This window comes from Crinia signifera, chromosome 9, assembly GCF_055691185.1.
Source record: "Crinia signifera chromosome 9, ASM5569118v1, whole genome shotgun sequence".
NCBI lineage: Eukaryota > Metazoa > Chordata > Amphibia > Anura > Myobatrachidae > Crinia > Crinia signifera.
In genome coordinates this window covers 24946687-24974340 of record NC_139225.1, presented here as the reverse complement: position 1 = coordinate 24974340, position 27654 = coordinate 24946687, and the positions used below count along the sequence as shown (strand labels likewise).

General features: G+C 47.9%; 1 long non-coding RNA gene across 1 annotated transcript in view; it reads left to right on the top strand.

Annotated features, from left to right (window-relative positions):
* Positions 1–27654, top strand: part of LOC146036529 (uncharacterized) — a 108291-nt gene that overhangs the window by 45221 nt on the left and 35416 nt on the right. The window contains exon 2 of the long non-coding RNA XR_014460830.1: positions 24456–24567. This is a non-coding gene — a long non-coding RNA (uncharacterized LOC146036529). The remainder of the gene's footprint in view (positions 1–24455; positions 24568–27654) is intronic.

The window sequence follows — 27654 nt, the reverse complement described above, 5'->3', positions numbered from 1 at the left end:
GTCCCTTCTGATACATTCAGGGGATACTTAAAATATGCGGCTAACCCCCGAATGATAAATGGGCCCCTAAAACTGGACATACACTAGGTGACTTCTTCCGTAGAAGAAGCCGCCCATGATCGGCTTTAAGCCGTCCGAAACCTTCCCGGACAGCAGGATCGCATGCAATATATCGCATGCATCTGAAATATCGCATGCGATCCCAGCTAAGCCTGCCCGGCTCGGAAGCAATCTAGCAGATTGCTTCTGCAGCTGGTGCGACTTGCAGAATCCGGTGCGATGCGCATGGGACCGCGCATTGCATAGGACCCGCTGTCAGTAACATGCAATTTGGGCACTTTGTGAATCGTCCTAGTGTATGTGGCTTTAAGAAACTGGTGAAGGGGGTGAATGCAGAACATCTATAAATACATCTGTCCATCTATCTGTAAGTGCTGCAATATACAGTGACTGCCTGCTATTACTTGGACAGACTGCACTACACACCCTTATTTTGACTTTAAAACAGGCTTACTTCAATTATATCTGCTGGGAATACAGTAGGATGGTCTAAGTAATGTAAAAGCTTCCTGCCATAGTGCGTTCTCAGTTATTGGCAGTGATATACAAGAAGAAGAATGTACAGTATATTGCAGGAGCTTCGCTCTCCAAGTGACCTTTTAGGATTGAAGATTCTGAACTTTTTAGTATAAAGTAGATGGCAATTCTGGGTACTTGATTGGATAACTCTGGTGTTGTAGAAGCAGCAGCAGGACTTCTGGATGAGACTTTATAAAAACCGGACACGGACAAGACCCCGGACCGGACATCAAAATCTGCAGTCCAGAGCTTGTAGTGTCCAATTCAGGGGAGTGTCTTGTCCGGGGGGATGCCTGTGATAGCTTTCACCAGGGACATGGGGAAGGAGAGAGTACAGCCTCCCCGTGTGGTGCGGACCCTTCCATTTTTTGCTACATGCCCAGACCATACAGGCAGGCTTTATTCTTCCCCTCCTCCTCTCCATGGTGACAGCTGTCACGTGAAGCCCCCCGGACAGGACACCCCCAGGACGGAACTCCCAGACCAGACACTGGATTTGATGTCTGGTCCGGTTGTGGTTTATGGTCCCGACAGTTGGGAGCCCAACAGTCATTATCCCAACATCGGGATCCCGACTGGCCGGACCCAGACAGCATGGCGAACGCAAGAAAGCCGCCACGCAGCGGGCACGGTGGCTTGCTATGCTCACCACCTATTCTATTCTCCCTCTATGGAGGTCGTAGACCCCCATGAGGGAGAATAGCTGGTGGCCTTCGGGACCCCGAGTGTCAGGGTTTTGTCTGTCGGGATCCCGAAAGTCAGGAAACTGTCCGGCACCCGTCCGGTCCGGGGTCTTGTCTGGGTCCGGTTTTTACCCATACCCCTTCTGGATCCAGGTGACCAGTCTAAATCACTACTTGTAATGTTGTAATCATCATCATTTTACTCCAACCGATGGGCCACCTGACAACCCTAGGTTTGTAGCTAGTTGTTCTTAGAGATCAGATCACAGCTCTCCCTGTCTTTGTACTTTGGTGAGACTCTCCTATAGACGATGGAACTCCCATTACCGTCTTCCAGTATGGGCAGTCTCTAATACATAATTGGAAAACTTGTTTATATATAACATCCCCCAGGTCAGTGGCTCATACACAGTGGAGCTCATAAAGATGTTTTCCACCCTGCTCATCTCACAGAATAATGAAAGCTTGGAGGGGAAATGTTGGGCTGAGGCTGAAATTGTGGTGAAGGTGAAATAAGTATTAAAGTCTGTTTGTAAATCAAATTGTGATGTTCTCACTCCAGCGGGAAGATTGTCCGCAATAGCTCATAGTGACTGTAATGCGGGGTCTCTTCTGCCGCTTGTCTCTCCGCTGTAAGTATCCCTACCCCCTTCTGCAGCACATCGAGTCTTGTTAGTAAGAAGTGATTTAGGGCAGAACGTTCACATATATTCATATAATACTGAGGAGAGAGAGAAGCATTTTACTGGCCTAAAATACATTTCCCGTTTGCAGTGTCCATCTGTCTCCCTGAATCTTCTAGGTGCCGGCATTGCCTGCCGCGAATGATTCATGGCCGAAACCAACCTCTTCAGGTCCTTTCCATTGCATACAGATCGAGGCAACCTACGAGTCCCGGCATGAAGTGACTGATCTGCTAAACGGATGTATTTTATATGTGGGAAGAGAACTTTCATTTCTTTTTAAAGAGTAATTCTTGTCCGCGGTATATTGGGAAGTCAGCCTGGCCATATAAACTTTGTCCAGAGACAATAACTGTATTTAATGAGCCTTTCACATTTATTGAGCTTTTCACATGGTCACATGCAACTATGTAAGTACTGTAAGACAGCCCCAGCAGCCGCTTGGGGGAGCAAGCAGCAGCAGGGTCTGTGTGGGCGCCGGCACCCGCTCGACGCACTGACATGCTGCTGCCTGCCGCTGCCCACTGACTGAGCACTGGAGGCGAGTCAGCCGCAGCGCGGGTGGGGCCATGGCAAAGATGACAAATTCTCCCACTGATTCAATTGACTGTACACAGACAGAGCTGGCTATTGGCTACTGTGTACAGGATGGGTGGGCGGATGGGCGTGCTAGGGCGGCCTGGGATGCGTCTGAGACAAGGGAAGCAGCAGTGTCTGCTGGTCTCTCTTCCTCTCTCGTGCTTCAGCTTCTCCCTTATGTGTGTGACGTCATCACATGCTGGAGAGGAGCCTGGGGGGGGGGGGGGGCGCCACAGACTTTTTGGCAGGGGGGAGCAAAATTTATAGTTACGCCACTGCCTGTATGCTCTTTGCCAGGGGTTACTTCCTCTTTGCGGAGGTTTCTTGCTCCTTGCCAGGAGTTACAGATGTTTCATGCTCATTACCAGGGGTTATATGCTCATTACCAGTGGTTACAGGTGTTTCATGTTCGTTGCCAGAGGTTACATGCTCGTTGCCAGGGGTTTCTTGCTCGTTGACAGTGCGTTACATGGTAGTTGCCCCAACACTTCCAGAAAACAACACTTCTGGGTAGCGTAGTACGTCAGTAGGATCTGTACTCTCCTGACAGACACTAATGGGGAAATTTACTAAAGGAAATTTGTAAAAAATAGGTGTATTTGTATCCCGAAATACAGCAGCAAAGTAGGGAATTATGTATTCCCACCAGCAAGAGGAACCACACAATGGCCCTTATTCTGGTTGGTGCGGTCAGAGCCGCACACGGGGCTCCGACCGCACAAACCAAGGGCCGCCCACCAGACGGATCGCCACGGCCGTCCTTACACGGACGGCTGGCGATCCGCACAAAAATGGTGGAGGCGTACGCCTCCACCATGGTGGGAGCTGCCCCCTGCATTCGATGGTCGTCGACCATCGAAGGCAGGGCCGCACGCCGCGGCAGCTCCCGCAAGCTGAGACCACACGGACAATCGTCCGTGTGGTAGCTTGTATGGGGGCTGAAAGCTGACATCCGGCGACGTCAGCTTTCCGCCCCCATGTCATGGTAATGAGGGCGTCATGCCCTCATTACCATGCATACGCCCCGCGTTTGCATGGGAACGCCCATGAAACGCGGGGCGTACACATAGGGAAATGAGGGCATGATGCCTCTCACGCCCCTATACGCCCCCTTTGCGGCGGACGAAAGACGTCTGCGGCGAAGGGGGCTGCACATGCGCAGAATGACCTCTGCGCATGTGCAGACCAAAAACATCGGCGGTACGGCCGCACGCGGGCCGTACCGTGCCGATTAGAATAAGGGCCAATGTCTTTGTTCCTGTCTTTGTTTATTACAGTGCACCACTAGGTAATCTCTCAGTTGCCAGCACGGTTGTGATAGATATTAAAATTACAATTGTTTAAAAGGAAAACCAACCTGGTACATAGTATGGGAACATCATTGCCTATGGCAGGTGACACGTGTATTGGCAACATGGGAGTACCATCTGATGGTTAGACGTATGCAGGATCCCACTGTACTCTACGTGCTCCTCCAGGCCTGTGACTTACAGACGATTGACATGCAAAGCAGTAACCGGTCAAAGGTTCTTTCCTTAATATACTTGCTGACCCAAAGCTCATAACTGCCTGCGGGCCCTTAGCCATGAAAGGACCACTGTAATCCATGAAATAACCTGTCCCATGCACAGCAATCCTTTAAAGTTCCGTAATATCGCTTGTTCCCATGACAACTCCTGATATCCCCTCAGTGAATGGAAATTCTCAGTGTTGGGATTCATTTCACAGGCTCGGAAAACGAGGATTGTTTAACCTAGAGTACAAGGAAATGTCATATGAAGGTTTGTAGCAAATATTGATGCACTGGATCCCCTTCCCAATAGCGGTGTCTCCTCTAGAACTCCAGGAGGCCCTCCACTCAAATGAAAGGGTAACTAACACTTGTACACATCAATCAGTCAGATATGTTACCACTATTCTTATACTGCTGATGAATGCAACCGTCACAGTACTGGCAGGCGCATGCCCACTGTGCTCCAGAGACACCACTTCCTGTGACATCATCACACTGCCAGCTTTCCCTACATTGGTTCTGAATGATCACATGACTAGTGCCCATTCCAAGAGCTAATTTCAATATACATGTATGACAAGTTATTCAATAATGCGTCTTGTGGTTGGTTAGTCATTTGACACGTGATGCGGCACTCTGGGCGAACGGCCTGCCGTGTGTGAAGCTAAGGCCTTAAGTAGGCCAGAAATCAATCACCTGGTTCTGCCATTTAAAACATTGCCGCTTTAAACTTGGAGGCTGTCCGCCATTCACAGTCTATTGCGCTTACCCCTTAGGGGGCTGCGACGTCATAGACCAGGCTATTATTATAGACTGGGCATGTGTACGGATCTTAATACGTATGTGCGTGGCAATCCTGCAATAAAATCCTTCTACTTTATTCGTCGCTGGCCTTATGCAAAGTGATTGGCAGGAAGCCAGCGTTTGGGGGTGGGAATTTCATGTGATGCCAGCTTCGCCCCCGATCAGCCTGTTTCTATCAAGTCACCGAGTAATTCCTGGGCTACGCACAGACTGCGCACACTGGGAAATCATTCCATGGTGAGGGGCGTGGCCAGGTGTGTGAGGGGAAGTCATGTGACATCAGCTCCGGCCCTGATCAGCCTGATTCTATCACAGCCGCCGAGTAAGTCCTGGGCTACGCACAGACTGCACACACTGGGAAATCATTCCATGGTGAGGGGCGTGGCCAGGTGTGTGAGGGGAAGTCCTGTGACATCAGCTCCGGCCCTGATCAGCCTGATCCTATCGCAGCCACCAAGTAAGTCCTGGGCTACGCACAGACTGCACACACTGGGAAATCATTCCATGGTGAGGGGCGTGGCCAGGTGTGTGCGGGGAAGTCATGTGACATCAGCTCCGGCCCTGATCAGCCTGATTCTATCACAGCCGCCGAGTAAGTCCTGGGCTACGCACAGACTGCACACACTGGGAAATCATTCCATGGTGAGGGGCGTGGCCAGGTGTGTGCGGGGAAGTCATGTGACATCAGCTCCGGCCCTGATCAGCCTGATTCTATCACAGCCGCCGAGTAAGTCCTGGGCTACGCACAGACTGCACACACTGGGGAATCGTTCACTTGAATCAGCTTGTGATTGGATTTGCAGCTAATATTTGTAAACCGTGCTAAGCATGACGGGGCGGAAAATTAGCAGCCCAATGATCAGGCCCGAATCATCCCTTAGTCTGTCTTTGTCACATTACCAATTGCTGTTACATCCTCACGCGCTGTTTTCTGTTTCTATAAACCGTCCGGCACAAGCGCTGAGCGGGGCCTTTCTACTGCGCAGCAACAAATTGCCGTGTCTGTCACTGCTCTGAATTGAATTTGGAATGTCGGAGAGATTAAGCTAATTGAATATAATGTAGCTCTTCAAACTGCATTCCAGCCATTCATGTAATTGGAAGGCATTGTAAATGATGCACTAATCTATAGCTGTGAATGAACCACATAAGACAAACAGATTTTATTGAACAGAACAGGGATTAGTACGGAACAATACATTATATAATATCTGCAAAAATATCCAAATATAGATCTGAGCATAGATCATTATGGAATGGCATCTAGAGATAGTAATTACTGGATAATCAGCATCATGTTTAATATAGGCTATAACCAGAAGCGGTAACTCAGAAGTAGAACCTCAAAATTGTCTTTCGACCGGCCTATCAACTGGGCAGCTATTCCACCACTGTGAGCACTGACCATCTGCCCTGGAAACACTTATATCAGGAAAGCACAGGTTCTGCTAATCAGCCCAACCTTGATCACATCAGTTTTCCTGCTGCTGCTCTAAAACCTGGACCGGATCCTCCACATTACCTTCATGTGGAAGTGTGCTGTTCCTGCCACACTTCATATCAATATACACAATAGAAATAGTTCAGTGGAGAACACAAGTAAATGCGCTGTGGCAATATAATACAATGAAGAGTCACAGCAATCCATTATGCAGACAGTACTTGATGGTTAAGAACTAAACCATCAAGAACTGACTGCATAATGGATTGCTTTGACTCTTCACCACGGGTAATCTTTGTATTGCCACCAACATGGCTGCCTCACATGCTACACTTGTGGATGGCACTAAAAAATACATGGACCTGACTTATATCAGGACCCTACTCCTCATTTTGTGTCATCAACTCTAGACGTAACCTACTCCGCCCAGGGTAATCCTATGTAGGGCACTCCCAAAATGGCTGCTACCTCTGGTACATTTTGTGGTGGAATAAGTAACCTGTTGATTTTTCATTTGGCCACTATATAAATTCCCTTGTAAAAGACCATACCAGAGCAAGCCCTTAACTGTATCAGTGTCTTTTTATCAACGAGTAGATCTTACTGATTGCTTTGGGACTCATTTACATTTGGATGCAAGTCATTTTCACGCCACGCCTCCCCAGTGTAGTAGTCCACGCCAACTGCGCTTATAGGTGTTCTCCCTGAAATGCTTTTTCAAAAGTGGGCAAGTATGGGTAAGCGCTTGTGTGCCTCCTTCCCACTGTTTGCTCTGCATGCCCCTTATATGACATCACTTCCCCCTACATCCCCTTATATGCCATCGGACCCTCTGCGTGTCCCCTTATGAGCACCTTCCATGGAATAACACCTCCCTGGCTTATAACATTGGGACCGATTCAGACCTCATGGCACTGCAGCGATTATGCAGCGACCAGCGATCACCTGGCTATCTGGTTATCTCTGGCCATGCGCATTGCGGCCCACACACATGTACAGTTTGTCTACATTCGCCTGCTGTGTGAAATCATAGCCGTGCAATCAGATCTGAATAGGGCCCAATGTCCTACTGTAGGTGACAATCTGAGCACAGATGGTAAGAATCTCTCTTTATCGTTATATTCACCCACATACTGAAATATATTTCGCAGAACCGGTGTTAGTGGGATCTGCAGCACCCGTCGTATAGCGTGAATCCTCTCCTCAGTGTACAGAGAAGGAGGTGAATCCGTAGAATGTAGGTCAGCTATCTCGCGGATGACAATGCTTGTTGGAAAGGTGTTGCGCACATTTGGTTGAGGCATTAATCTTCCGCAGCACAGATCGACTCGCTGTTCTTTCTGCAGTCAGGTCACCTAAACGCTCCCACAATTCAACCCCTGCCAGGGAGCACGAGTATTTGTCGAGGCCTGCTCATAAATACTCCCAAGCATCAATAAAGCTGTAATTGATTTCAGGGCTGCAATAACATGATCTATATCCTGGTGTACATTGTGTACAGGAATATACATATTTATTACTTCATTTGAACTGGAAACACTGCTTTCGATGTGTTTATTAGCTGCAGGATCTCCCCAAGGTATCATCTGTTACACCGCTCTTTCTCCTTCCTATTTTATTGTAATCAATGAAAGCGAAACGGGGCTGCCTGGAACGGCAGGGAAGCGGCCGCCGCGATTGGCCGGCAGCGGCCACCTGACGCTGTGGAATAATGCATGAATTCGAAGGCTTTAAATCCAAAAATAATAAACAGATTTTATTTTTTCTGATCTTAAACAGCCATGAATTTAAACAAAGCGGAAATACTCTCTGAAACAATAAAACAAGCGCTTTTTAAATTAAAGTAGAAGGAAGCGGTGACTGGAAATCTGGGGCATTTGTAGTCCTGGGAATTGTACAGTGCGAGCATCCAATTTATCGGTTAAGGCAAGTGTAGTAAAAGTGTTACAGTATAAACCTTCTTGTGGGGTGTAGTCTCAACCGATAACGTTGCCCATTAATTTACAAAAGGAAGCTTTGCAGAGATTTCCCGGCATTGTATCGCAGATATCACGGGTGGGTTTGCAGAATACTCATGAGATGATAATACAGATATAATAGTCTTCAGTGTCATCAGTTTTTATGATAATGTAAGAGCGACAGACCGCCACGGCCCCCACAATACAGTAATGGTGAACATCAAGCCTGTGATAGTATACATATAAAATATAATATAAAGTCGTCATTACACATTTTATATATAAATCCCTATTAGATGTTGGGTGCTGTTAATGGAATGGAGTATCTATAATGGGGGCAGGGCATAAGGTACACATGGGGTCCTGGGATTACAGGGGCCCTGCATTGTGACACATGACTAGGAACATCCATTGTCCAACGATGATTAAAAAATCGATGATGGTTTATTCCCAATGTTAATGTTTCCCAGCGATGAGGGAGAACCAACTTCCATTGATGGTATAGATTTTTTTCTACAAGGTGCCAGACATGGAGCATAGCTCTGCCCCCTGACAGCTGCAAAGCCCCACCCCCAGGCTGTGATTGGCCCACAGCACTTTGAATAGAAAAGCACAGATGATGTGTGAAACCACAACAGTTTCCTTAAGGATGGTTTTATACCATTGAGGTTAACCATAAATGGTAATCAGTGGTAACCAGTACAGACATAGGTGTGCGCACATTGAGTGTTACGGGTGCACAGGCACCCCCTAATGCTGTGTCCCCCCCACCACTGGGTAAATCATTTGCTGTTTGGTGAATTGCCTATGCATGTGCCCGTGGATAGCGAATAGCGATCCATTCACTTGCAGATTTGCATGTAGCAGGTTTTCTTTTTGTATGGGTGTGGCTTACTGGAAAGGCAGGGGCTACAGATACTGGAAAGTTTTAAAAGCCATTTGATCCTTATCAGTGAATGTGGGAGTTTATGGTCCAAACCAGTTTATTTGAAATGCAGGGGGGTGGACAGGAAGTCTTCAGACAAAGGACAGGGAGTTGGAGAGTGTGAAATGAGATGGAGGGCACAGGCTAGTGTCCAGGGATGAGAGCCCATGCTGGGTCTCTGGAAAACAGGTAGAATGGTATTCCACAGCCCCTGGCCTCATGGAAAGGAGAGCAGTGTGTGAGTGCAGCAGTATGCAGACATAAGTGGAAGGAACAAAGGGGAGACCCCATTTTAGGGGTACCCTAGCAGCAGGATGAGAGGTGTGAGTCTCAGCAGAGGATGATCTGGTTCAGTGGTTGGAAACCGCGTTGAACAAGCCCCCAGCAGTGAGTCCATGAGAGATCCCGGTTAGATAGCCTGCAGAGAGCCCCCAGCGAATAGGGGGATAACTCCAAAAAGGAGAGTCCTTGTAGGCTGCTGTGGCACTACTGGTCCCAGGATACCCTGGTAATCTATTGCTGTCCCATCATTATTTATGCTGCCAGTAAAAGGAAAAAAAGTTTGATTGGAGGTCCTCCCTTGACCACCACCCCTTACCAAGCACTAACCCGGCCTACTGGTAACTATGGCCCTAAGGAAAAAAAACTCTGTGATTAGAAATGATATGAAAAAGATTTGGAGAACTAGTTTTTATGCTTTGTTCCGGATGTAGGACAGTTAGGGGGGCTTTCGCCCCCACAAACATTTCATCCTGTCTTTAATGGCCTCCTCACTCTGCAGGGGATGCGCTACTGTCAGATTAATCCCCTCGTGAAACTTTTGTGCCAGCAGGCAGCAACTCAGCAGCCCTGATATTTCAGGGAAAGATAAATAACTGCCCGCGATTCTAAGGCGAATAGTAAATTATCATAACCCCCCTCAGACTCTGGGGATTACAATAAAATTACTTTTTCATCCAAAGATTTAACTTTTTTTTTTTATTTTCATTTTCAGCAAAAGTCAACAAAAGCATTTTTCTGCCCGACCGTTATTTATTTATTGGCTGGGAGATGGAAGCTGCTGAACGAGATGCTGTTTCCATGGCAACCCGTCGTTCCCACAGCAGATGCCGGCATAAAGTTCTTGGCTTATTCCTTGTAGAAGGACTCCGGTTAGAAGATGCTAGTTGGATGGAGAAGGGGAGGATTATATCTAAGCACCCCATACCTTTCTATGGACAAATCCCCGATGTTCCAGAACAGATTAACTTTCTGCATTTGTCGGCTAAAACAACAAAACAGGAGGGGGCTTATTTACATGCAGGAACGGGGACTAGCGCAGAGCGTATAAACAGCTGAGCTCAGGGCATCGGTGGAAGAACGTGAGGAAATGTCGGTAGGGTTCCAAACACTTTCACATTTCACTTATGTATGTTCTCTACAGGACAGACTTAACCGATTTGTTCTGTGTCATCCTGGCTCCCTATTTATTATTATTAGCAGTTAGTTATATGGCTTTACAAGGTATTGCGGCACTGTACAGTGTACAGCGCCTGGGCCAGTGGTAGACAACCAGGTAGGTGTCAGGGGTTACGTGTTGCCCTTAATTATAATAATAAGTAATATTATAAAAGGCTAACTCTGTACCTCACCATTATTGGGGGAACTCAAGTGTTTTACGCACCGCCAGCCACTAGATGGCACTTGGCAGAGCAATTCAAGCGTTTCTCCGTTCCGCTGCGCACAGAGCCGACATTAACTTTACGTTGCTCCATCATTTTAACCGCCCTCTGATGGATTGTTAGGTCGACAGTTACTAGGTTGACCACTATTTGGCAACAGGCAATAGGTTGACACATGAAAAAGGTCAACATTGAAAAAGGGCCAACACAAGCAAAATGTCGACATGGAAATGGTTGAAACAGGAAAAGATCCCAAATACCGCTATTGGCCGCCTAGCGGCCTAGCGACTCCTGATTGGCCGCTAGGTGTCATTTGGCGGCCAATAGCAGTATTCGGGAGGAGGAGCCGCAAGATGTAAACAAACACATCCTGCAGCTCTTTTCTTGGTTCGTGGGTGTCGCGTTGGTCGTTTTTTTATTTTGCCAAGACTGTGGACGCGTACATGGACAGAAGGGGACGCCATCTATGCCAGAGGACCCCTGTAAGTATGGTTATCTTCCACAGGTACCCTAATTGGATTTCTTCAGGACCAGTGGACGGATGGACAAAGACCTACCTACGTGTCAAGATAGGTAAGTATCTGTATGAGTGGGCTCTGAATGTAATAATGTTTTATTTGTCTGGTGTGTGTATTTATTTGACTATCGATTCTGCTGTGGAACTAATGCTGCTTTCCCACTGCAGACCAGTTTAAAGTACTGGTAATCTTAAATGGTATTTAAAACGGTATTAGCATTCCCACTGCAGCAGATTACCGTTTTAAATACCATTTAAGTACCATTTCCATTGCAGTGAACCGTGTAAAATGTAGAGTGCCTAACCCCCCCCCCACCAGTGTAAAGAGTGCCTAATCCCTCCCCCCCACAAGTGTAAAGAGTGCTTAACCCCCCCCCCCCCCCCGTACCTGCCCTGTGCCCCCCACCTCCCCTCCAGGGGCGTAGCACCAATTTTTGCACCCCCCCTCCCTTCATAAATATAGCGCTGTTCTTACCCTGCCTCCCCCGCCGCGTCTATATTCAGCCGGGAGTTGGGACTGCATCTCCCGGCGCCTGGCTCCTTGAGTAAAATGTCCATTACAAAATGGCCGCCTCCTTACAGCAGGACTTTTGTATGCTAGAGGAGGCCGCCACTGCCTCCTCTAGCATCTTAAAAAAACGGTCTGCTCTAAGGAGGCGGCCATTTTGTTATGTACATTTGACTCTAAGGATCCAGGCGCCGGGACGCATATTAGTAGATATGCGGTCCCAACTCCAGGCGATACAGACACGGCGGGGGAGGCAGGGGCACAGTAAGTAGATGGTCGGAGGGCAGTGGCTGGTGCCAGCACCCGGCGCCCACGCAGCCCCCGCTCCCCCAAGCAGCAGCGGGGGCTGCCTTACGATAGTTACGCCCCTGCTCCCCTCCCCTTGTACAGTGGGGAGGCAGCGGGGGTCCATGCGAGGTCCAGGCAGTCCCAGTGCCTGATGAGAACTGGTAGTTCTCACTTTGCGCATATGTAATGAGTGCACGTGCATAATAATGAGCTACTCATTACATATGCGCATATGTAATGAGTGGCTCATTATTATGCATGTGCACTCATTACACATGCACAAAGTGAGAACTACTAGTTCTCATCAGGCACTGGGACTGCCTGGAGGCTAAATAACGTTTAAGAGGCATTCCCACTGCCTCAAAAACGTTATTTTTGCGTGTAGGACTCTGCTTTAAAAACGGGTTGAAATACCATTTAGCTTTAAACGGTATTTCAACTCTGGCACTTTCCCACTGCAGCCTTAAAACTGTAAATTGCGCTGAAAATCTGCAATTGACCGTTTTTTAGCTGCAGTGGGAAAGGGGCCTACGAGACCCAGCAAGCCCATTAATGGGCTGCATGCTGGGACTTGTTGTTCTCCAAGTCCCAGTATGTGGCCCAGGCTTGCTGGGACTCATAGTTCCACAGCAGAACCCAATTCTTTTGAATGGTGATTCCTATTCGTATACTTTCGATGGTGTATACATTTGTATTCGTAAATGTGAACACGAATGTGCCATGAATACGAATTGCGGTATTTTCAACATAGTAAATGGCGTAAATACGAAATAATAATTTTAAAAGTTGTAAAATGGAAAATACATACCTGCATAACTCATTACTATGTCTCTCTTCCATTCAATGACCACAATCACACCAATTGTCTTTAAAAATTACTCTATGTTTAATTAATGTCAGAGATGGACAACTTTATTTGATCTTGTTGTAACATCGTCACAATGTATGATTATGCTTGAACAATTGTTGCACAATAAAAATTACTCAATTAAAGAAAAAAAATGCAGAAAATACGAATATGCATAAAATACAGATGAAGCCCCTGTCATTCAGAGGGGGTCTGGCGGTCGGATCGCCAGCCGCCGGAAGGGGACACGCGATCACGAGTCGCTTGCGCGTCCCCTTCCAACGGAGCTCCCCGCTGGTCCCCGCCTCCTCCCCGCACACACACCCCCTAACCCTGCCCGTCTCTGCTTCAGGTTTGTATCCCCCACCGCCTGGAAACTGGAATGCGCATGCGTGAGATGAAGTGCCTCTCCGCCAGCCATCACCAGCGGAGGCATTCTGGCGAGCCCCGGCGCTGGCTGAGGTGTATTTTTTTTTTTGCGAATTCACCTATTTTATTTGTATTTTCATTAGTAAATTTCCCCCATAATCTTCCATAGAGCTCCCATCTAAATACCGAGTCTGCTCTTCCCCATTTTTTGGCAATAAGCAGCTCTTTATCTCAGATGTGGACGCCAATCTCAGTGAAGCTGGGATCGTGTTTGTACAGTACAGCGACAGCACGATTCAGCAGCTAATCTGCTGCCACCTCCTGAAGCACTGATCCTACGAGACGCTGCCTTTATTGCTGAGACAATGGGCAGATTTTATCTGCGGCTTAATAAGGCGAGGTGTGAAGAGGTGCGAGGCTGCTGCTCACACTTTGCCGGAATATCTCCATTATCACATCTAACAGAGGCACGATTCATTTCAGAGATCAGAGAGCAAAATCCCCACGTTGCTTAGATCATTTAGTGCAGAGATTCTCACAGGTCAGGTTTTCCAGGTCACCCGGCATGTGCGCTTCCTGTCACATTCTTAAAATCAACAGGTGACCCAGAAAACATAAACCGTGTGGGGTCCTGAGGGATGGAGTTTGAGAACCAAGATAATCATCATAGGCGTGTGGTCTGTCACCATACTGTATTAATCTTCACTCATGTAGGAAAATGTCCATTCACCTATGTTTCACATATCGCCCTTTCCTACAAAGCATTAGCGGGGTCAGCAGGATTTGTGCAGCTCAGGGAGACTGTTCGATACTGACAGCCAGTCCAACCTACCGCCAATGGGTGACATCACTGCTTTGTGTGGATGAGGTCATGTGGTGCAGACAGCTTCGGGAAACGACTAAAGGGGCATACACACGTAGAGATCTGTGCTAAGCAATTTTGCTAAGCTATTTTTCTAAGCAATTTTGCTGGTGTCAAGATCTCCCATGGGGAGCACATACACATGCAGAGATTTGTGCTAAGTGATTTTGCTAAGCGATTTTGCTTAAGCAAAAAAAGTCAGGGTAATGGTTCAGAATGAGAGATTGTGATCAGTATCTCTCATTCTGTACACACAGAGAGATTTGCTGTCATTTGCTAAGCAATTTGACTAGATTGTGACTGCATGCACTGACTTAGTTAGCAAGAGATATTTAATCTCCCGGAGCATACACACGGTGAGATTTGTGCTTAGTTTCTAAGCAATCTAGTAAGATTGCTTAGAAAATAGCACAAAACCGCTCCGTGTGTACACCCCTTAAGATCAATTCAGATTCAGATTTGCTAAAGCCTCAAAAATTATTTTCTAGGAGGCTGTTCTTCCGGAGAGGTGTCCATTTGGCAGGGGCAGGCTATGTGCCTGGGGATGGGGTGATGGCAGGGCAGCCGAGAGGTATGCCGGGCCCCGGTAAACATTTGGGGGAGTGGCCTAATTACTGGAGGCGTGGCCACCTCCCACAATTAGGCCATGCTCCCAAAACATTTAGGGGGGTGAAAACACACTTTGAAGTCGAGGGGGGAGTGTTATTGTCCTCGTCCCCTCAGCAGCAGCACATACCGAACATCCCCTCTTCTCCCAGTATCTCCATCAGCATTGGTGAAACCGAGATCACGTCCACCGACCAAACGCGCTGCCTCGGTGTCATCATTGACTCCTCCCTCTCTTTCACCCCCCACATTCGTGCTCTCTCACAGTCTTGCCGCTTTCACCTACGCAACATCTCATGCATCAGACCATTCCTCTCCACTGACGCGACCAAAATTCTCATTCACTCTCTTGTCATCTCCCGCCTTGACTACTGCAACATCCTTCGCTCTGGGCTACCTCTCACCCGCCTCTTACCTCTCCAATCCATTCTTAACGCTGCTGCTAGGCTCATCTTCCTCTCCCGCCGCTCTACCTCCGCCTCCCCCCTCTGTCTATCTCTTCACTGGCTCCCCATTCCTTTCCGAGTTCTCTTTAAACTCCTCACCACCACCTACAAGGCTCTCTCCTCCTCCACCGCTCCTTACCTCTCTTCACTGATCTCTATCCACACTCCCTCCCGTCCTCTTCGCTCCATCGCTGACCGCCGACTGACCTCTCACCTAATCACCCCCTCCCACTCCCGTGTCCAAGACTTCTCTCGCGCTGCCCCCCTGCACTGGAACAACCTCCCGCCACCCATCAGGCTTTCTGATTCCCTTACCTCCTTCAAGCGCTCCCTCAAAACCCACTTTTTTCGACTAGCCTATCCCTCCTCCTAACCTCTTTTGATCCTCCTATCCTGCCTCCGTTCCCCTCCGTTCCTACTTATCCTATTGTATTTCGTTCGTCCACCCACCTATTTTTAGTATGTTAACTCTTATGAGTAGGGTCCTCCTTCCTCACGTACTCACCCTACCTCTTTACCTCACCTGTCCTCCTGTCCTGTTCTTCCCTTCCTCTACTTCATCTTCAGTCTCCTCGACAATTTTGACACCTACTTCTGAACTGATGCTGATTTTAGTTCTACCAGCTATACCCCTATTTATACTGTATTTTTCAACACACCCTGTTCGTTACCTTGTAATTTGTTTTTTTGTTTGCTATGTACGGCGCTGCGGACACTTTGCGGCGCCTTATAAATAAACGTACTACTACTACCTACAGCATGTGCTGTGCTGACAGCAGGTTCAGCATGACCTCTCACGCTGTCAGTGAGGTGCTCATGCTGAGCCTGCTGTCAGCACATGCCATTCGAGTGTGCTGCTGCCCAGGAGTGATGGAAGGGGGGGTGTTGGACCAGGGCCCCCACCGGGCCCCTCCAGCAAGCCTGTGCCTGGGTAATTAGTCTCCTCCCCCGCCCCCCTCTCGGCGGCCCTGGGTGACGGTAGCGGGGTTTCCACTTGGCCACTTACAATGAAGCCTGCAGCTTCAAGGGCTGCCTATTTTCTAAGTCCCGGGCCCCACAATTTCTAACGGCAGCCCTGGTGGGGCCACATGTCAGCAAACAATGCCTTAAATGTGCATCAACCCACTGAAAATCTTCCCTGTTGCCGCGTGGTCAATCTACCCATGGTCTACCTCATGATAAGACCTGCCGATAACATGCCAGCATTTGCTTAAATGACATCATACAGCTTTTTCATTGGCTGAGACAAACTTAAGTGTGAAGAAATAATTAGGGGACCAGAGAATCTATGTGAATCGTACTTATCCAATCAGAGCTAGGTCCAGTGGGGGTGTGCCGCCCAGGTATTACACACAAGAGTTATTGCTAATAATAAGGGGCAGTTGTAGGAAATTGCAACCCTGCACTCTAACTAAAGATCATGGTGGATGCCATGGCTGGGCTGGAGACTGGCAGTAGTAGGGGCACCCAGGGCAGTAGCTAAGGATAGTGGGGCAGATGTAATATTGAACATGCAACGGTAGAAATTTCTCCCACATTGCGTGTGCAGAACTATATTTGGATACTGGCTGCTATAGGGATGGTCATCGACAGGTTGGCCATCGATGGTCACTGTTGATGCCACCATTGATAGGTCACATGAATGCTGTGACACCATCTGCAAGGGAAACAGTGATGGTTTCACCTAGCGATGGTCATCCCTGCTTTATTATGCCTGTGGACCAATGAGAGACTGTGACCAGGCTTCATGGGAGTGTTGGGGCAGAGTGAACCTCCATGTCCCGGCAATTTGTGCAAACCAAAAATATTCATTGCTTTCGCTTCAGTAATGGTGGTAAATCATCAGGTTCTCCTCATTGATGTACAAAGTATTCAACATTTTTTGAATCATCAATGGTTTATGGCCATCACTAGGCTTTTATGCAAAACCGTGGGCATTTCTGTCTTCAAACCGTTACCATAGCTAGCATTATCAGTGTGGCACAAGACCGAGGAACAGATGTATCAAGCTTTAAAAGGTGATAAAATGGAGAGTGATCAGCCAATCAGATCCTACCTGCCATGTTACAGGCTGGGTTTGAAAAATGACAGGTAGGAGCTGATTGGCTGGTTGTTTATCACTCTCCATTTTATCACCTTTTGAAGCTTAATACATGTGGCCCCCAGGCCTTATTACACATATGTGCTGCTCTGCGTGGCCCGCAGTTCTGATGACAGCCCCATTATCGCCCAGTTAAAGCCCACTGAGTACTTGGCTCGGTCACGCGTGTAATGCTAAAACGGTACTCTTTACCTAGAACGGCGCCCGCGATTAGAATCGCGGGCGTCGGGGGTAAAAAATCGCGGTCATCGCGGGCATCGCGGGTAAATCGCGGGTACATAAAAATCGTGTACCCGCGATCACCGCGATTTTCCCATAGGGAACAATGTTAAAAAGCCTGATTGACCGCGATTTTACTTTAAAATGCCTCAATGCCCGCGATTTTCACATAGGAATCAATGTTAAATGGGCTACAGAGCCCAAATAGGCACAATTAACCCTTAAATGTCACCCCAATTTTTGTACGCCACCCCACGATCCACGCCAACCCGAAGCGTGGCGAGCGCAGCGAGCCCGCGAGGGGCGGCGGTACGCGTCCTCCGACCTTTTCATGCCCTACTATCCACGTCGGCGTGGAGTTGAGAATAGAATAGTGTGGCGAGCGCAGCGAGCCACCGAGCCCGAAGCGTGGCGAGCGCAGCGAGCCCCGCGAGGGGACGCGGATACCTTCACAGTTATACGCGTCCCCTCGCGGGCTTCACAGGTATCCGTGGCGAAAAGCGGACACCTGTGAAGCCCGCGAGGGGACGCGTTTACCTGTGAAGGTATCCGCGTCCCCTCGCGGGGCTCGCTGCGCTCGCCACGCTTCGGGCTCGGTGGCTCGCTACGCTCGCCACACTGTTCTATTCTCAACTCCACGCCGACGTGGATAGTAGGGCATGAAAAGGTCGGAGGACGCGTACCGCCGCCCCTCGCGGGCTCGCTGCGCTCGCCACGCTTCGGGTTGGCGTGGATCGTGGGGTGGCGTACAAAAATTGGGGGGACATTTAAGGGTTAATTCTGCCTATTTGGGCTCTGTAGCCCATTTAACATTGATTCCTATGTGAAAATCGCGGGCATTGAGGCATTGAATGCAAAATCGCGGTCAATCAGGCTTTTTAACATTGTTCCCTATGGGAAAATCGCGGTGATCGCGGGCATCGCGTCGCGGCCGTTTATGTACTGCCCGCGATGTCGCGATCACCGCGATGGGCGCCGTTCTAGGTAAAGAGTACCGCTAAAACACGCCAGAGTCATATCTGGTTTTGCAGATCCAATATGAATGCGCGCAGCGCTGCAGCCTGTCCCAGCTGTGACAAGTGACCTCTAACACTCTGCTGCCAGGGACTTTTTTATTTTATTAATAAATGTAATCGCAAGGTGATTTTCCTATCACAGTGATGAAGCGACATATGATAAATAGCCCCATAAGTGTTGTACCTGGCACACTGAGCATTTACCTTGCAGCGCTGTGAATTGTTGCCATCTTGCGCCTTTGCAGCATATTAATTAACTAGAGGACTTGTCATATGCCTAATCCATCTCTTATTGTTATATCTGCTAAATAAAATACCTCCGGATCACTTCCCAAGTGCTGCCAGCGAAACTATCCAGCTTCATTTTGGAATTACAGTTTAATAGGAAAAAATATTGTAAAGATAGATGTAATATAAAATGTATGTGTACATTTATCTATATATCTCTTATATATTTAGCCAGATCTGTCACTCATCCCCTGTGTGTATAACGCTGGGCGGGGTTACAAGAGTGATTTACAGCATTATACACACATCATTTCTGCCTTAGGACACCCCCCCCCCCCCCCCCCGCCCAGCATTATACACACCACACCACCCCCTTGGAAAACACCACCTCCAGCCAGGGCTACAGCACACGCCCACCATCCACCATTATACAACACAGCCAACTGGTGTAGGTGACCACGCCCACACACACAAGCCCCCCCCCCCCCCCGATCAGTGGGTCTGCACGCAATGCCCCCCCATCCAACACCCGCGAGCAGCACGCAGCCCCCCCCCGCGAGCAGTGGGTCTGCCAGGACACCCCCCCAAAGGTTATGAGCGCACAACACAGAGCCTCCCCCCGGATCAGCGGGTCTGCCTGCCCCCACCCCCCACCCCCCCCGCCCCGGATCAGCGGGTCTGAACGCAACCCCCCCCCCGAGAGCAGCGGGTCTGCCCACACACACACACACACACACCCCCGCAAGCAGCGGGTCTACACGCACCTCACCCCTTTTTGGACCTAGTTATTCAGCATCAAAGGGGCCTATTTATCAGTAGCGATACAGATTTTTTTTTTTATCTCATCCTTTTGACAACTCTTACAGTAAGTGTACCAGATTGTCCCTCATTATAGTAAATAGCAGTTATATAGTCAGTACAGTTCATAGTCAATAAACATTGAGAATCAGGGGCAGTGTATTCCTATCTGTCCTCTTAAATCAATCACATTAATGTTTCCAATCAATAACAATATAGGAAATGGACAGCCTAATACTTATAATCTAATCCCATTCTAGTCATTTCCATATTCTCCATCGCAAATACAGATCAGGCCAATGGTAATTACGAGGTAGAGACGTTCTTTTCATTAACTAATTCCCCTGTCACATAGGGGTGATTCTGGTTGATTTGCAAAAGCAAACTCCTTCAACTCCTATTTACAGAGATTTTAAAAACGGCTTGACGGAATGTTTGCAAGATTCTGCATTGTCCTTCCTTAAACCCCCTAATACTCATTGCGCACTGCCACCATGTTGTGACTATCAGGTCCCATGTGCTCCTCTTGCACTGCGACACACCATTCAATGTGTAGTACTACACCATGCCATACACACACACACAGAGCCCAGTACAGACCCTACCAACCTTATATAGGAACTATAGGGGGAAATGTAATAGGATGAGAGCAGGGCCGGTGCTAGGGGGTTCGGCGCCCTCCTGCAAACTATAAATTTGCGCCCACCCAAGCTTTACAAAGGGACAGCGCACACCAAAAGAAAAATGTGTGATCTCTCAAGGAAGGGGAATGGCCACACAATAATACTCCCACTCCAAATTACACCACATAGTAGCACAATATTATTCATCTTACACAGCTGTAACTAGCCATTTTGGTGCCATGAGTTAAAAAAACAGGGAGAGTTTGCGCCGTAGGAGCGCGCAAAAATGTAGGAGCGTAGCTTTATGGGGAATGGGCATCGTTACATAAAAGTACCAATTACACTGTAATCCCCATAACACATTATGCTTCACACCTCAATGCCCATTACACATTATACCACACACAGTAATGCAAATTATACATTATGTCACACATCATGATGCCCCTTACACAATATGCAGCACACCATAATGCCCATTACACATTATGCCACACACCGTAATTCTCCTTACAAAATATGCCATGCACCATAATGCCCATATGATATTGACACACATTATGCTACACATAATGCTCCGAATACTCCTGGATATACCCACATTTGAAGGGCTGCTTATTCAGAATGCCCACACCAGTTGCCAAAAGTAGTTGCTCTGCTTATACGTAGTGCTCACACCAGTTGCCAACATTAGTAGCACTGTGTAACCATATGCCCACACCAGTTGCCGACATTAGTAGCACTGTAAGTAAGTAAGTAGAATTTATATAGCGCACTTTCTCCAACAGGACTCAAGGCGCTACTGTGTAAACATATGCCCACACCAGTTGCCGACATAAGTAGCACTGTGTAACCATATACCCACACCAGTTGCCAACAGCAGTAGCACTGCCTATACATGTGCCCCCACCAGTTGCCGACATCACTAGCTCTGTCTACACACATGCTCACACCAGTTGCCGACATTAGTAGCGCTGACTATACACGTGCCCACACCAGTTGCTGACATTAGTAGCGCTAACTATATACGTGCCTACACCAGTTGCCGACATTAGTAGCGCTGACTATACACGTGCCCACAGCAGTTGCCGACATTAGTAGCGCTAACTATACACGTGCCCACAGCAGTTGCCGACATTAGTATCACTGACTATACATGTGCCCACACCAGTTGCTGATATTAGTAGCGCTGACTATACACATGTCCACACCAGTTGCTGACATTAGTAGCGCTGTCTACACACATGCTCACACTAGTTGCTGACATTAGTAGTAGTAGTAGTAGTACGTTTATTTATAAGGCGCCGCAAAGTGTCCGCAGCGCCGTACATAGCAAACAAAAAAATTACGAGGTAACGTACAGGGTGTGTTGAAAAATACAGTATAAATAGGGGTATAGCTGGTAGAACTAAAATCAGCATCAGTTCAGAAATAGGTGTCAAAATTGTCGAGGAGACTGAAGATGAAGTAGAGGAAGGGAAGAACAGGACAGGAGCACAGGTGAGGTAAAGAGGTAGGGTGAGTACGTGAGGAAGGAGGGCCCTACTCATAAGAGTTAACATACTAAAAATAGGTGGGTGGACGAACGAAAAACAATAGGATAAGTAGGAACGGAGGGGAACGGTGGCAGGATAAGAGGATCAAAAGAGGTTAGGAGGAGGGATAGGCTAGTCGAAAAAAGTGGGTTTTGAGGGAGCGCTTGAAGGAGGTAAGGGAATCAGAAAGCCTGATGGGTGGCGGGAGGTTGTTCCAGTGCAGGGGGGCAGCGCGAGAGAAGTCTTGGACACGGGAGTGGGAGGAGGTGATTAGGTGAGAGGTCAGTCGGCGGTCAGTGATGGAGCGAAGAGGACGGGATGGAGTGTGGATAGAGATCAGTGAAGAGAGGTAAGGAGCGGTGGAGGAGGAGAGAGCCTTGTAGGTGGTGGTGAGGAGTTTAAAGAGAACTCGGAAAGGAATGGGGAGCCAGTGAAGAGATAAACAGAGGGGGGAGGCGGAGGTAGAGCGGCGGGAGAGGAAGATGAGCCTAGCAGCAGCGTTGAGAATGGATTGGAGAGGTGCGAGGCGGGTGAGAGGTAGCCCAGAGAGAAGGATGTTGCAGTAGTCAAGGCGGGAGATGACAAGAGAGTGAATGAGAATTTTGGTCGCGTCAGTGGAGAGGAATGGTCTGATGCGCGAGGTGTTGCGTAGGTGAAAGCGGCAAGACTGTGAGAGAGCACGAATGTGGGGGTGAAAGAGAGGGAGGAGTCAATGATGACTATACACATATACACAATAGCGCTGACTATACACATGTCTACATCAGTTGCCAACATTAGTAGCGATGTCTACACACATGCTCACACCAGTTGCCGACATTAGTAGTACTACCTATACACATCCCCACATCAGTTGCCGACATTAGTAAATGCTGCCTACACACATGCTCACACCAGTTGCCGACATTAGTAGTACTACCTATACACATCCCCACATCAGTTGCCGACATTAGTAATGCTGCCTACGCACATGCTCACACCAGTTGCTGACATTGGTAATGCTGCCTGCCTATACACGTGCCCACACCAGTTGCCAACATTAGTACACTCACACTTTAGTCTGCTGTCCTGGCAGCTCAGTCTCTCCTGTGTCTTTCTTCAGTCTTGCTCCATCATAGCCCCGCCCCTCCGTCCGTGTAGCCCCGCCCCCTCCGTCAGTGTAGCCCCGCCCCTTTTAGTACGTACTGCTGCCCTGATGTATACTATAGGAGCCTGGAGGGAACTCTGTGCCTCCGGCGCTGCTGCGTGCCCTGCAGTGTGATAGGCGCAGCAGCAGCCGGCAGCCTCAGAGAGTCAGAGACAGCAGGGGATGCAGAGCAGGGATAGTGGCGCCTCTCCTGCCCGGCGCCTACCTGCTTTGCATCCTCTGCTGAGCGGGTAGCGCCGGCCCTGGATGAGAGATTCAGAAAGTGAGAGATTTGATAAGAAATCTCCAGTTTTTTAAAGCGGCAATCAAGGGCGTAACTACCATAGGTGCAAGGGGTGCAGCTGCTATGGGGCCCAGAGCTGCAGGGGGCCCATCTTTGCTGTCTAAGTAATATGTTTTACATACATTTATCACCATCAGTTGCTAATAGGGGGCCCTTACAAACTTTTGCTATGGGGCCCACGAATATCTAGGTACGCCTCTGGCGGCAATCATTTACACGGCAAAAACCAGTTTGATTTTGAAGTGTAAATGATTGCCGCTTAAAAAAAACTGGAGATTTCGGACAAAATCTCGCACTTTCTGAATCTCTCGTCCTATTAAATCTCACCCATAATCTTCTTTTACACAACATTATTTATTTGAATTTATATTACAAATGTGAGCAACGCTGGCAGTTTTTGCAGATATTCTGAACATCTCTCACAGAGATGTTGGCACAAAAGGGTTCATTTAGGTGTCATTTAAATTATTAAAGTTTTCAAATTAGGCGCTTACGAGGTCCATGATCTTGCTGATGCGAGTATTGTGGCCGTGAGTATTGTGACTGATCCCGGGATTGGCCCCAAACATTGCCGTAATTTCAATCCCGTTACATTTTTAAAATTCCAACTGCTCGCCCCACAGCCAATGTCCAATTTTCAGGAAACGCTTGCGATTGGCAGAGAGGCAAATGGACTGTAATACATCTGTATACATGTATTTGTATCCTACTGGAGATGTGGCCTCCAGAACTGCGACGATGTTGTTTAACTGTAAATCACGTCTCTTGCGTCTCTGGTGATTACTGATATACTGCAATCTGCTATCATTTTTCAACACATTAGTTTTCAATGAGGCTATTATAATTAATGAATTGATTACACGGTGGTGGATAGCCACGGTTGCATCCGATAGACCACGGTTGACGTGTGTGTGTGTTTTACACTTCGAACACGCTCCGAGCAATTTGGGAGCAGAAGAGACAGGATTGGCAATCTATAAGTGTCGGTTACAGGTGATTGGCTGTCGGCTCGCAGGTCAGACAGCTGAGAAGACGGGAGCGGGGGATGATCACATCACAGACGCTTGTGGCCCGTTACGTGCTCTCCGCTACGGATCAGCAGCCAGAACTGTCCAACGCTCAATACAGAGTTTATCAATTCACCTCATTAGTGATCCGCTAGGCTAATAATTGTAGCCGTTCTGGTCGCTCAGCATCACCACTTAAACAGCGCTGTTTTTTTTGTTTTTTTTACAGTATCATATGAGAAGACGCCGCTGAACACATAGTATGGGTGGGAAACGTACTGTGCAACTACAAGTCCCAGCTGGCTCACCGGTCACCATCAACACCTGAAGAGCTGTATAAAGTGGGTGGATTCACAGCAGTAAAAAGAAAATCACGTCTTTGGGGGTTATTCAGACCAGATCACACAGCTGCTAATTTGCAGATCCCTGCAATCAGATATACACTCCCGCTAAATGCCTGGCACAACTGCGTTTTTGCTGACACTACCAGAAAGTGGACGGTTACCACCTACAAATGTCAGCTTTCTGTCAAATTAACTCGCGAACGGCCATCGATAGAAAAGTGGCAGGATTTTATTGCAGGAAGGCCTCGTGCATGAATATACTACAGGACATATGCATGCGCAGTCTATCGATAATCGCCTGTCCTGCAAATTTACATCCGTGCAATTAGGTCTGAATAACCCCCTTTATGTCATTTTATGGAAACTATTGTAGGAGTGGATATGATAATGCTGGACCACAGTTGTAAGGGTTAATGTGCTGCTTTGCCAGGCCAGCTGCAGAAAAGAGCAGGCAGGAACTAACCTGCCAGGAATTAGCCACATCCTTATGGACAAGAGACACTCTAATGAAACTGATGTGATTAACTAAAGAAATATTACCAGCAGAAAATCTTACCTTAAGTTACTCACTAGCAGCAGAAGCAGCAGCATGCTATGGATGAGTGCACACCAGCATAGATAAGAAGACCCTGTATGATCATGTGCTGCTCTCTCTCTCTCTCTCTCTCTCTCTCTCTCTGCTGTCAGGGGTTTCCAAAAGGGGGATAATGAGAGTTATCAGCAGGGACACCTGAGCAGCTACAGCAAATCACAGTAATTATATCAAATCATCACTGTCCTTGCAAAGAAACTCCTTAGTAGCACCCCTGGCAAAATCTGAAGAATCCAGCAGATTAGGAGTGCAATGTAGGGCAGCAGGAGATTTATGACTGAAACAGGAGCCTCCTGCAGGATGCAGGAGAATAAGCAACTATGCTCTAGTTTCTGTAGTACTGTGCATATGAAAAGGGCATATAAAAAGGGGTCGTGGCATTACAGGTGATGCATCCTCAGGCCACTCCCCCATTTACCACCCTTCTGCAATGCTGAAATACGGGACAGTTGGGAGGTATGGTTAATCTAGCCCTTCAATCCAGTCAATTAAAAAAATATGGAAGCACATAAAAAAAAATCTGACGTTTCCTAAAAAGTATTTTGAAAGTTTCTGTAAAGTAAAAAAAAAAAAGTCAGTAATAAACCTTCTTGAGGGCAACTTTATTATAAGGTACAATAGTAACTTGTAAGCGTTCCGTATTTTCATTTATTTGTTTCTGTAATTTACTGTGTTTTATTGCAGCCACATTCCAAAATGGAGTACAGCTGGTTCTCAGGATACATTGACTAAAACATATTTTTTAGAATTTACTGCCACTTATAGATTTCAAATACGCATCGTGTTTTATTTTTACTGCAAAGTTCTCTTCCATTTCATAAATAATATATACAATGTTGCATCCAGCACAACAGAACAGTATATTTACATCTGAATTACAGTCCAATAACTAGGTTTTCACTTGCAGACTACCTAACGCATGGTAAATAATGCTCCATTCGGGCAATGCAATTGTTTATCGCGCCCATAGCGTCTCTCTGAATTGACCAGGAGCTGTTGCCAAGGCCATACCTCCCAACATCTGACCAACTTGGAGGGGGACACCTCGCGCTCCGAAGGCGCATGCCTGAAATTTGGGGGGCATGGCCTAGCGGCACAGGGCGTGGCCTCCGCCCCTGTTTTCGCTAGAGATGTGCAGGTTCTGATTTACACTGATTTCAAAGCAGGATCTTATTGGCTAACCCTAATCACATGACAGTTGTTGACAGTTGATAGACAATAAGATCCTGCTTTGAAATCATAGCCTGCACATCTCTAGTTTTCGCCACTGTGGGGGCATGGCTAGCGGGTCTCTGAGCTGCTGGCTATCTCGCCAGCCCCTCAGGCTGCAAAATAGATGCTGTGCACATGCGCACAGCAGCTACTCAAGGGTGACAGGGGGGACTCCCAACTGCCCCCTGCTGCGGGACACTGCCATCCCCGGGAACGTCACAAAAAAAAACAGGACGTTCCAGCGAAAAAAGCGGGACAGTTGGGAGGTATGGCCAAGGCTGCAGTCACGAAACCACTCTTGGGTCCTGATTCAGATTTCATCGCTAACTAGAGAATTGGCAAATAGAGCAACTGTGGAACGACTGTGCACGTGTAGTGTATTCGTTGCGCATTCACCAGGGCTATTTGCATATGAATCAGAAAGGCAAAGCGCCGGAGGTTGACTGACAGGAAGGCGGGGTTTGGGGGGTGGTAACCTGATGTTTTCTGAGAGTGTCAGAGTAGTTAGCCACCGCCCAGACAGAAAGAGAACCCGTGGAAATATCGATAATCGCCATCCACTGGCAAACCCATTTGCAATTCCTGAACCATCCAACAGTTTTTGCAGTCTGTGCCAATGTGAGGAGCTCTGAGGCCGCCAAAATCTGGGAATGGGACAGGTTGAACAGGGCCGACGCTGACGTAGAGACCCTGCCTTAAAACACATGGGTGATATTTTTGCTGTTTCTCTTGTCTGGGGCAACGGCTAACTTCTCACAGCGAACAGCAAATATGTAGATAAATGAGCCGGTCTGAATAAGGCCCTTACCACGGATTTCTGGAGAATGGGCCATTGGGTCGACCAAATTTAGGTCGACATGCATTGGGTCGACCACTGAAGGTCGACAGGGCTATTTCAACACCTGAAATAGGTTGACATTTCTAAAGTCGTCAGTTTCAGAAGGTAGACACAAGCATTGTGACATAAGCCCTGTCGAGCTTGAGTGGCCGGCCTTATGTAAGTTGACCTTCATAGGGTCGGCCTAGTGACCATATCCCCCAAATCGAACTCACTCTGCACCTGTTACATCCGCCCCACCTGCAGTGCAGCATGGTTTTGCCCATTTTAGCGCTGAATCAGGCCCAGCGTACGCTATAAGCTATAACGCATTTCCTTTATGAGATGTTTTGTTTTACTCAGCTCTCTCCTGATGTTTTCCATCGAGCTCTGATATCGCCGCGGCGTGAAAGCTTTTTCCTTTTTTTATATTGCTCTAGAAGTGCATTTAAAAGTACAATGT